This window comes from Salmo salar, chromosome ssa19 (genome assembly GCF_905237065.1).
Source record: "Salmo salar chromosome ssa19, Ssal_v3.1, whole genome shotgun sequence".
Classification (NCBI taxonomy): Eukaryota; Metazoa; Chordata; class Actinopteri; order Salmoniformes; family Salmonidae; genus Salmo; species Salmo salar.
In genome coordinates this window covers 19,971,339-19,984,812 of record NC_059460.1, presented here as the reverse complement: position 1 = coordinate 19,984,812, position 13,474 = coordinate 19,971,339, and the positions used below count along the sequence as shown (strand labels likewise).

General features: G+C 42.4%; 1 pseudogene; it reads right to left on the bottom strand.

Moving 5' to 3' along the window:
- Nucleotides 1-13,474, bottom strand: part of LOC106578568 (integrin beta-1-like) — a 15,452-nt pseudogene extending 1,978 nt beyond the window's left edge.

Below are 13,474 nucleotides of genomic sequence, written 5' to 3'. Positions count from 1 at the left end.
CACCTGCCCCACCCTGAATCACAGAGACGAACGAACGTGCACACATACACACACTGACCATTACAAAGACAACGTTACAGTTGACCTGCCTATGTAAAGCAGTAGAAAACAACTGTATGTCAGATGTGAGAGAGAGCACACACCTACCTCCACATGGTTAGCCCCGGTACTGGTCACAGCGGAAGTCACTGCACTCACAGAACTGCACATAGTAAGCATGGAATGTGGGATTTTTGTGGCTTTTATGGCACTAACACTTTCCACAAATATACTCCCCATACCCACTGCACTCTTCTGAGGCATTGTCATCGCAACACAGGTGTCTCCCATGATCCCCTTTGTCTGGCTTTACTTTCTCACACAACGTTCCGACACGCCCCTACCTACAACTGTAAGAGACATGATGACCTCGTCATTCATATTCAATGGGGTAGGATTTGCAACTAGCACTATCTACAGAATATGATGCCATTTGGAACACAGATTCTTACCTGCACACTCCACACTCTGTTACCATGGCTACAGGCTGGGCTGTGTGGAACCCTGTCCCTCTGACATGGACGGTCACATATGGGCTTCAGCAGAACCTCCAGCTCCTCACCATACTTCTGGGGCTTGATGACCCCACGCAACTGTCCCATGGCTACAGGCTGGGCTGTGTGGAACCCTGTCCCTCTGACATGGACGGTCACATATGGGCTTCAGCAGAACCTCCAGCTCCTCACCATACTTCTGGGGCTTGATGACCCCACGCAACTGTCCCATACTGGTACCACACAGACATGGAGGGGCAGTGATGGTTCCATTAAACTTCACCTAGACGGGATATGTGAAAATAGCCTGAATATACTTATATAGCCCTGATATACATTTGAAGTCGGAAGTTTACATACACTTATGTTGGAGTCATTAAAACTTGTTTTTCAACCACTCCACAAATGTCTTGTTAACAAACTATAGTTTTGGCAAGTCGGTTAGGACATCTACTTTGTGCATGACACAAGTAATTTTTCCAACAAAGTTTTACAGACAGATCATTTCACTTATAATTCACTGTATCACAATTCCAGTGGGTCAGAAGTTTACATACACTAAGTTGACTGTGCCTTTAAACAGCTTGGAAAATTCCAGAAAATTATGTCATGGCTTTAGAAGCTTCTGATAGGCTAATTGACATCATTTGAGTCAATTGGAGGTGTACCTGTGGATGTGGTTCAAGGCCTACCTTCAAACTCAGTGCCTCTTTGCTTGACATCATGGGAAAATCAAAAGAAATCAGCCAAGACCAAAGAAAAAAATGGTAGACCTCCACAAGTCTGGTTCATCCTTGGGAGCAAATTCCAAACGACTGAAGGTATCACGTTCATCTGTACAAACAATAGTACGCAAGTATAAACACCATGGGACCACGCAGCCGTCATACTGCTCAGGAAGGAGACGCGTTCTGTCTCCTAGAGATGAACGTACTTTGGTGCGAAAAGTGCAAATCAATCAACCATCGTTATGTTTGGAGGAAAAAGGGGGAGGCTTGCAAGCCGAAGAACACCATCCCAACCATGAAGCACGGGGGTGGCAGCATCATGTTGTGGGGAAACTTTTCTGTGGATGGTGGATATATTGAAGCAACATCTCAAGACATCAGTCAGGAAGTTAAAGCTTGGTCACAAATAGGTCTTCGAAATGGACAATGAGCCCAAGCATACTTCCAAAGTTGTGGCAAAATGGCTTAAGGACAACAAAGTCATGGTATTGGAGTGGCCATCACAAAGCCCTGACCTCAATCCTATAGAAAATTTGTGGGCAGAACTGAAAAAGTGTGTGCGAGCAAGGAGGCCTACAAACCTGACTCAGTTACACCAGCTCTGTCAGGAGGAATGGGCCAAAATTCACCCATCTTATTGTGGGAAGCTTGTGGAAGGCTACCCTTAAACGTTTGACCCAAGTTCAACAATTTCAAGGCAATGCTACCAAATACTAATTGAGTGTATAAACTTCTGATCCACTGGGAATGTGATGAAAGAAATAAAAGTTTAAATGAATCATTCTCTCTACTATTATTCTGACATTTCACATTCTTAAAACAAATTGTGATCCTAACTGACCTAAAACAGGGAATATTTGCTAGGATTAAATGTCTGGAATTGTGAAAAACTGTATAAATGTATTTGGCACATTTCTATAACGTAAGACTCTATTAAGGGGAAATCCGCAGTTTAGATGTACATTAACAAAGATTTTTTCCCGACAAAAGCTAACTTCAACTGTATGTATCTCTCACACACACACACACACACACACACACACACACACACACACACACACACACACACACACACACACACACACACACACACACACACACCTCATCACCAATGGATATATTGGAGCACCTCCTTCCCTGGGACTCTCTCTCCAGCAGCTCTTCATCATTGTTCTTACAGTGGGAGCTGTATGATATCTGGAAGTCTGCAGGCAGCTCACACTTCTCCATAACAACCTCAGAGGTCAGGACCTTGGGTCAATAACAGAGTTAACCTTTTTAGCTGAGGAGGAGTGTGTGTCTGTGTGTGTGCGTGCATGAGTGCGTGCGTGTGCATGTGTGTGTGACAGTTAACCTCTGTAGCTGAGGAGGTGTCATCAGTTCGTCAGCAGCCTCATACACACAGAAATAATGACCTGTGTAGGAAGGGAGTATTCTGCTGCACTTACGTTATATGCCTATTATACGCAGGATGTTTTGGGAGTTGTTGGAGAGCGTTCCGACAGCACTTTTTGAGAAGGTGCTCTTCAGGATCTGCCAGAAGAATAAAAATAACACTACATCCATCTTGATAAAATACAGAGGAGTTACTGTTAAACTATATATACTGTATTGTGCTGTCAAAGATATTTAGTGTAATGTTGTGGTTGGAGGGAGGGAGGAATGGATGAAGAGGAGGAGGAGACAAAGATGGGTTTCTACCTTGTACAGGTGTGTGACGTCCTCAGTCACAGCAAAGATGATCTGGATATATTTTTTTCTCTCAGCTTCTCAGCGAGGTGAGCCACAGAGGGATAATTCTAACAGGAAGACAGACAGTACACTCTCTCTATTTCTAGCTCTACCCCCACTCTATCAGACAAACATTCAATTTCCTTCTCTGAAAAGGGATAAATAAATCCAATTTAGAAGGAGTGTGGGGATCCATATTTCACATGTCCATTCCCCACCCTGGGTGGGCACTTATCCAAACAGAAATGGTCTGTAACACACTCAGTAGCACAGTGTGGAGGAAGGCTCGATAAAACACACACACACACACACACACACACACACACACAAAACACACAGACTTAGTTTAGGAGATAAAAAGGCTCTGTCAGGATTATTCCATGATGACCCCAGCTGTTTCAAATCAGGAAGTGCCTGTCAGTATCCTCTTTACAAATGATATTGACCTTTAAATCACTGCCGTTGACTTCTGTCTGTCTGCTACTTCTGCAGTCTGTACTGTATGGATTTACTGGCACTCCTTAATATCCTCTCACACTAGCTACTGTAAGAATATAAAGGAAGATACTACTATTTAGTCTTCCGTCACAGACATGCTAGTGTGACCAATTGGATTCAAACCAGGGTTTCCTGCATGCACTCTACAAGGCTGTGTTATCCCACTGAGTGTAAGCCTGGGAATTAGCTCAAATAACTCTGTTATACTTGCAAATCCTATTGTGTTTATTGATGGGTTCTGGATAGAGCATAGCTGTACCTGGAGGTTACCGCTGGTGTACACATTGTTTTCCAGGTGACATTTCCCATCGTTGGGCAGAACTATCCCTCTCAGTTTCCCGTCTCCAGCAAAGTGGGAGCCAGCATCAGTGGAGAACACCAGCAGACGGGTGACGTTCCTCCAGCCAATATCCTCCTGGGAGAGAAAAGAGAGAAACAGAAAAAGAAAGAGAAAGAGAAGGAAAAAGAGAGAGGCCCATTAATATGCACAGCCAATTGGTCTAAAAATGATCCCAAAAGGAGTTAAGGTAACACAAACACACTAACCCAGACAAAACAACATAACAATCCAACACAGCAGCTCTAGCCCCTACTGTGTGTGTATCCAACCTCACTTTATTTCACACATGGCGGCCTGCATCAAGGCATCCAGGCCCCCCTCTGGTGAGTCAAGGTTTCCCCCCACCACCACCACCAGCTGTGAGGCCCAAGAGATTGTGGTAGGTGAAGGGAGGGGATCAAGGCCAGGGCTCCATCCTTTTACACAGGTTCTGGAGCATCCCCTCAATGGTACTGATATAGGGCATCACTGTCTTGTCCACAAACGCTCCAAAGCCTTCAGAGAAATAATAAAATATACGGTTTAACAGTAATGAATATACAAATCTGGCTGTAGTGAATAGACAAACACACACACTCACACATTCTGACGTTGCTGGTGGTGTTCCTCATCTCCTCCATCAGGTGTGTCCCCAGCGTCTTGACGTGGGCCAGGTCGTCCTTCATGGAGAAGGAGAGGTCCATCAGGTAGTACAGGTCTATGGGGTAGTCCTGCACACGCTTCAACTTCACCTCAAAGGTCTGAGGCTCGCCTGTACCAAGAGGAAGCCACTTATTACATTCACACACTACCCCCAGAAAAACCTAGCACATCTATCTGCTTGTCAGAGTTGAGGTGGATACTCAGTCAGTCAAGTAGCCAATACTTACATAGAGAACTCATGGTCTCATCAGAATGGTTCAAAATAATGGCATTTAACCATTGTAGTTATATGTCCCCTTTGCTGACCCACAGTATTACTTATATGTCACTATAATGACCAATGACTTATATATACAATTTATATATACACATGACCTACCAGGGCACAGGTGCAGCAGGACTCTCTGGGGCTATAGCTGGGTAATGTGGTGGGGGTCCAGCCTGGGCTGGTGTTTCTGGTCCTGGGGTCTGGAGGTGAACTTGTGGTTCTCCAGGAGGCCTGTGGAACCTCTGGGGTTCTCGAGGTGCTCCACCAGGCAGCCTCTCTCCAGCAGAGCCCTGGAGGTGTCACAATGCTCCCACGTCTGCTAACCTGGTTCTATGAAAGTCTACACATCATGGAAGAACAGTAAAACAAAGTTTCATGCTATTTGGACATTATATGAAAAAATAAATATTTTCTAAGACTAATGTACTCCAATAATTTAAGTAGCAAATGTAATTCAAGTAGGCCAGATGACTGAACCCTCTGTTACAAGAGCTTACAGTACCTCCTCTTTACACCAGGCACAGTGTGGTCCAGATTCCAGACACTCTCCACAGCTCTTGACCCCCTGACCATAGTACTCCTCCTGTCTTCTCTGGCCTAGGGCAAGGACAACAAGTAGAACAACAACCTTTCACTGCCACCCACTGCAATGTGCTTTATCATTCTCTAGACTCTCAATAGAACTATCCTTCTGTATTTAATGTAATATGAAATTGTGAAAGGGGAAACAATTATGATTATTATTATTTTTTTACATTTATACCTCTATTATGAGAAAGGTATTGATTTACCTTGATTTTCCTTAGCGTAGTCCTGGCAGCAAAATAACAGCACAGCAGCATCTGACCACTAACACAAAAACAGTTTGCTGACTAGAATTTGATATCCTTTCCTTTGTTGTGGAGAATGATTGATCAGCAATTCTTTAGCTTCTGTAGCCCTTTCCTGCAGTCAATGAACAAAAGCGCCCTCTGATCTCATGGTTGGAATGTTATTAATATTATTCAAAATGTCATAATAATAAAGACTTGTAGTTTTTTTTACGACAAAAGTTCTGTGTTTCTATGTCAAACTGTTTTGTTATATTTCAATCTTCTGTGATATATATAAAGTGTAATATTGGGATGCAAACTCAAAAGAGACCTGACCATTAACCCCTCCCTCCTGCAGGACAGCCCTCCCCTTCCACTAATCCAAGACCAGCTCTAACAGTAGCCAACTGCTCAGGGCATCCCAAATGGCACCCTATTCCCTACATAGTGCCCTGCTTTCGACCAGAGTCTTATGGGCACTGGTCAAAAGTAGTGCACTATATAGGGAATAGGGTGCCATTTGAGATGCAGTACAAGTGTTAAATAATACAGGGTGCTGAGCAGCGAACAATCTCTCAGTGGAGGCAAAGACTGGAAAACGCAAAGACTCCTTACTGAATTTCTGGCAGTAACACAGCCTATAGACAGTAAGTTGAGGAAATGAAGAGGACTCTCTCTCTCTTTCTCCTTCCATGCAGTGATACTTCACACAGTGCTGCTCTGATGATATGAATTATAAAGAGGAAGGAACACTCACTTCAACTCTGCCACGTACTGAATCGAAGGACATTACACAGGTCTGCACTGCCCTCTAGATGAGGTCTCAGCCAGGTTTGTACATTACAGTGCAAAGTCGAGAACAGTAAAGTGTATTGTACTTTAATCTACTCTACTGAATTAAACTATACTCTACTGTACTCTACTAAATTAAACTACCCCGTTAAAATGTAAAACGGTTATGGTTTCGGGTAGAGGCGTCCTAAGGATCACGGATAGCACTGGTTTTTAAAAAGGGTACCACTAGTGACATGGAGTTGAAGGACAGCTATTCCCTGTAAAAGATAATTCATATTTTGTTGATATTTTAGTTTTTTAAGTTGTCCACTATGCAAAGTTAATACTTTCTTTTGCATAGTGACATTTAAAGTGTGAACAAAAATATATTGTTTTACTCAAAATATGTCACTTAACCTTGACTCATGACCCAAGGGACAACCCAATTTCATGCTACTGACCGTGTTCTTCAATATATATTTGTAAAAATGGTTGGCAATTTAACTGTCTTACATATGTTTTATTAACAATAAAACACTTCAATTTGAGGGGCCTCCCGAGTGGCGCAATGGTCTTAGCTGTGCCACTAGAGATCCTGGTTCGAGTCCAGTCTCTCTCGCAGCCGGCCGTGACTGGGAGACCCATGCACACAATTGGGCCAGCGTCGTTTGGGTTAGGGGAGGGTTTGGCCGGCAGGGATGTTCTTGTCCGTTCGCGCACTAGCAACTCCTGTGGCAGGCCGGGCACAATGCACGCTGACACTGTCACCAGGTGTACGGTGTTTCCTCCAACACGTTGGTGATGCTGGCTTCTGGGTTAAGTGGGCATTGTGTCAAGAAGCTGTGTGGCTTGGCTGGATTGTGTTTCGGAGGACGCATGGCTCTTGACCTTCGCCTCTCCGAATCTGTACAGGAGTTGCAGCGATGGGACAAGACTCTAACTATCAATTGGATGTCATGAAATTGGGGAGAAAAAGGGGTAAAATAATGAACGAAAATAAATATATACAACAACAAAAAACACTTCAATTTGAACAAAAACACATATTTTGTGTCATTATCTGACACTTTTAAATGTTTTTCCTGGTGGTTAAGGCCAGGACAGGAAAGTCCCCATTTTTGTAGAATGAACCGCCAATCATATCTCTGCTAGACTGTTCTCACTGTTAACCACAGGGCAGTTAGTTATCTCTTTGTGATCACATGATGCCCAATTTTCACACTGTCAGTTTATCATAAACATTTGTATAAACCTAGATGGCTGCTGATGACATTGCTGAGAATGTAATAAATTGTCAGATGAATCATTATGTGCTTTTACCATAGTCCCTCAGTGACACGATGCAGAAAGCTAGCTAGCACACAACTCTGTGTGACGCATAGTTTTTACAGCCAACAGGAGGTGGGCCATGGCTAGAAGGGATCCAGCTTTTGTCAAATTAACATCAAAAGTAGATTTTTTTGGGTTGCATTTTAGCTATAAGCCTGACCCTAACCCTTTTCCTAACCTTAAGCATGTGAAATGTCAGAATAATAGTAAAGAGAATGATTTATTTCAGCTTCTATTTCTTTCATTACATTCCCAGTGGGTCAGAAGTTTACATACACTCAATTAGTGTTTGGTAGCATTGCCTTGAAATTGTTGAACTTGGGTCAAACGTTTCGGGTAGTCTTCCACAAGCTTCCCACAATTAGTTGGGTGAATTTTGGCCCAAATCCTCCTGACAGAGCTGGTGTAACTGAGTCAGGTTTGTAGGCCTCCTTGCTCGCACACACTTTTTCAGTTCTGCCCACAAATTTTCTATAGGATTCAGGTCAGGGCTTTGTGATGGCCACTCCAATACCATGACTTTGTTGGCCTTAAGCCATTTTGCCACAACTTTGGAAGTATGCTTGGGGTCATTGCAGGGGCGGAAATCCCGAGGGGAACGGGGGGGACACGACCCCCCCCCAATCCTTGGAAAAATATGATTTGTCCCCCCCAATATATCACTGAAACATAACTATGTAATTTAAATAATATTAATAATACGCAATGAAAGCAATTGTGCTGATTATAGACACTTAATAGCGCGTTTTTAAGTTTCAAAAGATTGCGACCCCCCACCCTTTGCCTCACAATGTTTTGATCCACTGCCAGTTCCTTAGTTGGCAAGGTAACAGAGGGGTCGTATCTACTGTCTGAAAGGCACTCAATGAACGTAACTGAAGTGAGGTTAATCCAGTCAATCGCGCACACACACTAGCTGAATATGCAGAGCTAGCGTGCAACTATTAAGCTAGCTAGTACCTATTCCATTTATGTGGCCTCGTCAAAGATGGAATCTTTGCTATCGTCAATTTATTCCAAGATCAGCATGCAGATGATGTAAGTCAGTGCTTCAAAGTCCCTGCGATAAGGTTAGCGATAAACTGAAGTCCAAACTGAACAGAACTACACTCTCTTCTACCATTGTCTTAAATATATTTAATGGTCTCGTTGCAAAAGCTAAATTGTCGCAAGGGAACTTTTATTTATTTATTTTATTTCACCTTTATTTAACCCGGGTAGCAAAGATTATAGCAAACACCACTGAAACGGAATTGGTGCTCGCTAGCTTTGCAAATTCAGCTATTGTTGGAAGCCAGCCAATATGAAACAAACTATTAAAATTACAAAAGGTTGCAGCATATGTTGTGTAAATGGTGAACTCATACAGTTGTCAACTCTTGTCATTTTAATCCGTTTCACATTTGCTAGCTACCTTTTAGATCGAAGCCCAAATAGAATGATAAAATATAAGATGATAGAAGCCCATCTCCTACTGTAAATAACCTACACACTGTGTGTGTGTGTAGCCAGCCAGCCAGGTAGAAAAATGGCAGAAAAATAAAAGACGGACATCAGAATATTTTTCAGTACACCAAAACGCAAAGTAAGAACCCTAGTAGCCTAATATCGCAAAGACTAGTTGATAAAATGTTCATAAGATAGAAATGAAATTCTAATGGAAATGTTTCACAATGATGTCATTAGGCAGAGCAGGCAACAGATGGCACACAGACAGCAGAGTTGGGGACAGATATGCAGGGAAAGACTGGCAGAGACAGGGAGTCTCAGGTAAGTTTGTTGAGTCTTTGTTTGGCAACATTATGAAAGGTTCTCCATTTTTTGGACTTGTAAAATAGGAACATAATTGGAAAATGCCATGGATACCCCCACTCTCAACTTAAACTGGTGACTGAACTAAGATTTGTTAAAGGCAATGGTATTGCTGTTGTGATTAGTTGTGTAGTTTTGGGTACCGGTAGTTAGGAGTACGGCAAACACCTTATTTCTTTGGTTCCTCAATATACATTTACCATATTACAATGTAGGCTATGTGTTACAGCACTACTTTTGGTGTCCCCCTCAGGAATTGCTCTTGAGAAAATGTAATGTAATTGTCCCCTCCAAAGTTGATATCAGATTTTCGCCCCTGGGTCATTGTCCATTTGGAAGACTATTTGTGACCAAGCTTTAACTTCCTGACTGATGTCTTGAGAAGTTGCTTCAATATATCCGCATAATTTTCATTCCTCATGATGCTATCTAGTTTGTGAAGTGCACCAGTCCCTCCTGCAGCAAAGCACCCCACAACATGATGCTGCCACCCCCTTGCTTCGCGGTCGGGATGGTGTTCTTCGGCTTGCAAGCCTCCCCCTTTCTCCTCCAAACATAACGATGGTCATTATGGCCAAACAGTTCTATTTTTGTTTTATCAGACCAGAGGACATTTCTCCAAAAAGTACGATCTTTGTCCCCATGTGCAGTTGCAAACCATAGTCTTGCTTTTTTATGGTGGTTTTGGAGCAGTGGCTTCTTCCTTGCTGGGTGGCCTTTCAGGTTATGTCGATATAGGACTTGTTTTACTGTTGGTATAGATACTTTTGTACCTGTTTCCTCCAGCATCTTCACAAGGTCCTTTGCTGTTGTTCTGGGATTGATTTGCACTTTTCGCACCAAAGTACATTCATCTCTAGGAGACAGAACGCGTCTCCTTCCTGAGTGGTATGACGGCTGCGTGGTCCCATGGTGTTTATACTTGCGTACTACTGTTTGTACAGATGAACGTGGTACCGTCAGGCGTTTGGAAATTGCTCCCAAGGATGAACAAGACTTGAGGTCTACAATTGTTTAACTTTGGTCTTGGCTGATTTCTTTTGATTTTCCCATGATGTCAAGCAAAGAGGCACTGAGTTTGAAGGTAGGCCTTGAAAGATATCCACAGGTACACCTCCAATTGACTCAAATTATGTCAATTAGCCTATCAGAAGCTTCTAAAGCCATGACATCATTTTCTGGAATTTTCCAAGCTGTTTAAAGGCACAGTCAACTTAGTGTATGTAAACTTCTGACCCACTGGAATTGTGATACAGTGAATTATAAGTGAAATAATCTGTCTGTAAAACTTTGTTGGAAAAATTACTTGTGTCATGCACAAAGTAGATGTCCTAACCGACTTGCCAAAACTATAGTTTGTTAACAAGACATTTGTGGAGTGGTTGAAAAACAAGTTTTAATGACTCCAACATAAGTGTATGTAAACTTCCGGTTGTTTTGGCTAGCTAGATCATTTCATCTTCTGGAGCCAAGGACCATGTGTGCAGTTTTCTGTACGTTGCTTTGGAATGGTTGCTTCAACTGATGGATGGAGGGTTTTTGCAACCAGAAGACTTTCAGCTGCATTTTTTGGTGAAGGGGAGAACTCAGAGGGTGAACTCAACCAAGTGCCCCAAACGGATCTTCCTGAGGTAGTCTCTTTCATGCCACTCACGCCCAGAAATGTGCATTGTTTACATCTTAATGTATGCAGTCTACTGCCAAAAATAGATGAGATTTGCTTGCTAGCCAGAAAGAGTAATGCAGGGGTTTTATGTTTCACACAGAGATCCTTCCATCAAAGACTCAAAAATAGAAACCTTCCTAATTACCCGAAAGGACAGAAATCAAAGAGGAGGGGACGTGAGAGGACATTGGTTTTAAAATGAGAACTGATTTAAACCATGATCACATGGAAGCAGTTTGACTGGGTATATTATTACTTAAGTGCCAAGCAATCTTGTTAGGGGCTCTGTATAGACCTCCAGACTAAGGGTTCTGTATAGACCTCCAGACCAGAGTGACTTTTATGAGATCCTTGAAAATGAGTGTACTTAAAATATGTGACTTTCTAACCTCTGAAGTGATTCTACTGCGTTATGTAAATACTGATGTACTGAACATGAGCTGCCCCCTGTATAATGCTTGTCTAACTTTTGCTAAACTTTCTGTTTGACTCAGTTGATAAATTAGCCTACTAGAATCTCTGACACCAGTCAGACTGCCATTGATCTCAATATGGTATCAGATAATCACAAGATATCCCAAAGTAGTGTAATTATCAACCATTTCTTAATACACTGCTCTAGGAAAATGAGAAAAACCTGTTAAATTGTCACAATACCTTCAGGACCAGATCCCTCAAAAACTATGTCAAAGAACAATTTAATAAACTGCTAGGATAGGTAGACTGGTCTAATGTTATGGAAAGTGAGGGTGTTGATAGAGCATAGGAACTCTTCCAAGGTATATTTCTCAGTACTGTGGACAAGCTGGCACCCCTAAGTGATGAGGATCAAACAAAGGACAGAACCCAGGATCAGTAGGGAAATCTTCCTTCCATCACCATGAGAAACAATGCTCTAAAAGACTTCAAGAGGTCAAAATTGCCAGATTCCTTCACTCAACACAAACACCTAAGGAATACAGTTCAAAGATCCAGGGCCCTCATTTATCAATGTTGTGTAGAAAAGCTTCTAAATGAACTCGTACAAAGAACATATAAAATGTTCGTAAGTACAAAAAAGTTGGTATTTATCAAATGCTCGTACGCTTGATTTACACACACCTGTAAGTATTTTGCCTTGATAAATCAGACACGTTCTAAAACACTGTGCTAGTGCACGTGAAGTGTCATTTACATAAAGAACTGCCCTAAATTACCATTTAGGGTCACAAACCTTCCCTTTAAAGCTGCAAGAAATGTCACTAATTTCTGTCCGCCAACATAGAGAAATCAAAGAAAAAACACTTTTCGGATGCAGAAATTGAACATTTGATCACCGAAGTGGGAGCAAGACAAGCCATACTTTTTGGAGCCCTCAGCAATGGCTTGACAAATAAGAGAAAAAATATTGCCTGGGAGCAGGCTACAGCTGTGGTAAATTCTGTCTCATCTGAGTGCAGGACAGTTAACGAAATTAGAAAGAAATGGTTTGATTTGAAAACATATGCAAAAAATTATAATTATCCACAAAAGGGAAATAAGTGCAACAGGAGGAGGGCAGAGTGACTCTTCACTGTCTGCTATGGACCAGCGCATTGTTGGATAGACCTCAGTGTCTGGCACCATTTGTGATGGTGATACTGATGACCCTCTCCCAGACCCTGAAGGAATACCAGACACACCAACTGATGATAAGTCAAGCTTTATTTTCGCAACCATATTCAGACATGAAATCTTGACAGATGTGGGTGATTTGCCTGACCCCCTCATCCCCAGGCCTACCAGGAGGGTGTCCTGAAACAACATATACTCTTGAGGATGTATGCAACGGCTTGAGAGAGATAAATCAATCATTGAAAGAACTTGTTGATTGTGTCAAACATGTGAGACAATAAATTCTGGTGCAATGTAAATGTGTTTTCCTTGTTGATTTGATCACAATATTTGGAAGAACAGATACCTAAAACCGATATTGACTATTGTCCTCAGTGCCAGAGCTATGGGTGGTGGGAAACACTCCCTGTCAGGCATGGGCTCATCGGGTCTGGGTGGATCATTCAGTGGAATGCCGTTTTTGATTGCAATGTTGTGGAGCACACTGCAAGCCTTGACAATGTAGCAAACCTAAAAAGGAAATTGCACATTGTATTACATTCACGTAATGGCATTTGAAGGAATGTCATTTCAGAGGCAAACCTTGCTAGGCTGTTATTGCAGTGTGCCTCCTGTCCCAGACAAGCACAGCCAACGCCCTTTCAGCAGGCCTATGGTGCGCTCCACTGTTGTTCTTGTGCATGCATGGGCTTGGTTGTACCTGGCCACTTGTTGGTTTGAGGGGTTTGTGAGGGGAGTCATCAGCCAT